The sequence below is a fragment of the Pundamilia nyererei genome, unplaced genomic scaffold (genome assembly GCF_000239375.1).
Source record: "Pundamilia nyererei isolate P.nyererei 1_Seehausen unplaced genomic scaffold, PunNye1.0 scaffold00013, whole genome shotgun sequence".
NCBI classification, from domain to species: Eukaryota; Metazoa; Chordata; class Actinopteri; order Cichliformes; family Cichlidae; genus Pundamilia; species Pundamilia nyererei.
In genome coordinates, this window is record NW_005187414.1 from 717,300 (window position 1) to 720,321 (window position 3,022).

At 48.4% G+C, this 3,022-nt stretch overlaps 1 protein-coding gene across 1 annotated transcript in view; it reads left to right on the forward strand.

Moving 5' to 3' along the window:
• Nucleotides 1–2,231: 2,231 nt before the first annotated feature.
• Nucleotides 2,232–3,022, forward strand: part of snap25a (synaptosome associated protein 25a) — a 33,706-nt gene continuing 32,915 nt past the window's right edge. Inside the window, exon 1 of the mRNA XM_005724804.1 lies at nt 2,232–2,420. The gene's annotated coding sequence lies outside the window, so the exon portion shown is untranslated. The remainder of the gene's footprint in view (nt 2,421–3,022) is intronic.

Below are 3,022 nucleotides of genomic sequence, written 5' to 3' on the forward strand. Positions count from 1 at the left end.
AAAGCTACATGGAAAAACAGATGCTTTTAAATTGTTTTAGACCAGCAGTAAAGAGGAAAAAGGAATAAAGTTTGCTTTGCTGGCAGTCTGCTCATGAGGGATGTCTCGCTACAATATCTGAGCACACAGGTCGACAGGATCCTCCAGGAGTGGCTGTTGTCCAGAGAGTTGATTGGACAGCTAGTGGTGTTTTTGTGTTGCAGCATAAGTTAGGCAATAAAAGTGAACCAGCTTTGTGACCGAGTCAAACCCGAGCTTACCTCTTTAGGTCCTGAACCCTGCTCTGCAGTGCCGGCCTCACGGCCTCTGATGCTTCTGTTCAAACTCTAAATCCTTCATTTCCATCAGAGCCTAATTTTGTTTGCCGTGCTCCTGTGATGTTGCTTCAGAGTAAAATGAATGAACGTGAAACCTGTAGATTCATCCTCTTCACCCTCCACACTCAAACACACATCTGCAGCCACGTAACAGCCCTCAACACACACACACTCCTGAGTCTCGTCCTCTCTCCTCTGGCTCTTCTCTCCAAATGGATTTTTCGTACAGAGTTATCATTATCATTCATTTAGGAGACAGGTTCGCTTCAGAGTAATTGAAGACACATTTGTTACAGTGCAGAGCAGAGGCAGCGGCTGGAGGGGAGGGGGGCATTCCCACGCCGCTGAGTCCACAGACGAGCTGAGGAAACATCAGTCGCTGTCTTTGTGCACGTTTCCCTCTCGTCACGTGATTGTCGTTCAGTATTTTTTCATTTGGAGCGGAGATGACGTCAGTGTCATGAAAGGCGACCTGTCAAAATGCAATGGCCTGCATGTATGAACTCTGAGGGGGATGTTTAAACTGTAAGGGACAAAAAAGTGCCAGTTTAACATATAACGACATATAACAGAGTGAAACACTGCATTCTGTGGGATTTTTGGCACCTGTTCTCCTTTAGTATCATTATGTTGACTCTACATGTAAACAGAGACGACGTCGTTTTTTATTTGTTTGCGTGTTTCCATGAAAGAGAATCAGAGAGTGACGCGTCTGGTTCTGTCTGATATCAGGCAAACAAACAAGGTGCTAAACTTGGAGGGTTGGATGACCCACAGGTGTACGTGCCGCTCACTCAACAGAAACAGACACATATGCAAGGACACGTAATTATAGTTTGTTGTGAAGCTTCTGCTCATGGAAGACTCTTTACTTCACACTATGTTGCTTATATTTGAGTGTTTCTCTGCTTTCCTTTTCTGCGATGCTAGTCACACAGCTGGTTTCCTGTGAGCTTTAGGACTGGCGTACAGTTGCCTCCAGTCTGCCCACTATCTAACTCTGTGCTTACTTGACAAACCAAGAAATCGCCAACTGCTACCATGGTTACAGCTACCAGAGGATTATTGTGCAATTAATAAGTTACTATTGGGGCGACCGTGGCTCAGGGGGTTGGGACGCGTATCTGTAACCGGAAGGTCGCCGGGCTCTCTGTCCCGGTCGTTGTGTCCTTGGGCAAGACACTTCACCTACCGCCTACTGGTGTTGGCCAGAGGGGTCGATGGTGCGATATGGCAGCTTCTGTCAGTCTGCCCCAGGGCAGCTGTGGCTACACCTGTAGCTGCCTCCACCAGTGTATGAATGTGAGAGTGAATGAATAGTGGAATTGTAAAGCGCTATATAAATCCAATCTATTATTGCTAGGCCTCATGTTCCTCTCCATCCGTGTTAGTGAACGTTCTTCGGTGTAGGACCTTCGACATCATGCCTGTTTTGTGTGTAGTAATTTGATGAATACCTTATGATATTGCAGTAGCGTGTGCACCACGTCGGTGCAGCTGGTCGCTTTGTCCACTCTGGTTACCACAGATCGTGATTACTCATACTCGTGGGATTTAAAATGATAGTGTAGAGCCCCACTCACGTCCCACTGACACCGAGTGAACGCTGTCAGTGTAACAAACCGACACCTCTGAGGCTACAAATGCTCTAAAGAACTTGTCGGGTGTTAACTGACGATGCAGGATCATCTTGCATGAAGAGAAAGGCCTGTAGGGATGTATGAACAGCTGATGTGTTGAATCTATTTGGCTTCCATGTGCTGGGCTCTATGAATCACACAGCAGCAGCATATGAAACCATCTAAACAGATGATAAGCTGCTGTCCGCGCAGCTGCCCGTTATAACAAAGACTTTCTGAAGTCTCTCTCTCTCTCTCGATGACAGTTATCTATTAAAAGCTGCTGCTGACGTCAAAAGTGTCCGCCATCTTTGAGGAGAGCTGCACCGCTTTCCCCCCCATTGAAGAACAAGTGAGGAGGAACCAGCCGACGCGCAGTGCCTTTGCTGCAGTCACATACAGAGAGAGGCTGGTATCGGTTAGCTGTTGATACACGCAGACATTTCCTCCCATACTGACGGCGGGACACCGACAACAGGCGCAGGTAAGACTGGAGACGCTTTTCCGCGAGATTTGAAGCCATTCGTGTACCTCGGGACGGCTTAGATTGTGCGAATCGAGGCGGAAGATGTTTAGTGTTGAGTGAAACCGTGGATGTCGGGTGTGTTTCAGCATAAATGATGCTGGGATGATTTGTGTGCGTGTGTGTGCTTTTGGGTGTTGGGGCAGCGTTGTGGACGATCTGCAGCACTGTTAGGGCGAGGAAAGCAAAGGACGTGGTTTGGTTGGGGGGGCGGGTGATGCGTGACCTCCTGGGTGATAAATCTCAAACGCGCAGTGGAAAGCTGACAGGATGGGATGCGGCGCGCTATAATGCGCATATTCAGTGTGGGCGTTTTCAGCGCTTCAGCACCTCGGACAGAGCCAGAGACGGAACACACCGAGGAGGTGAAATCAGCGTCTCAGCCTCGTTTTCTTTTGTTCAAGCATTCATTGCTCTGTAAAAAGAGGGCCGGGGGGGGGACCCTGTTTTCCTTGCAAAGCCTCAAAACAGGTGTAGACTGAAGCGTGAATCAACGTGTCGCATTCACGCCACCTAGAAAGGAAATTAAACCAAACAAAACACGGCAGAGTCGCGGGACGTGG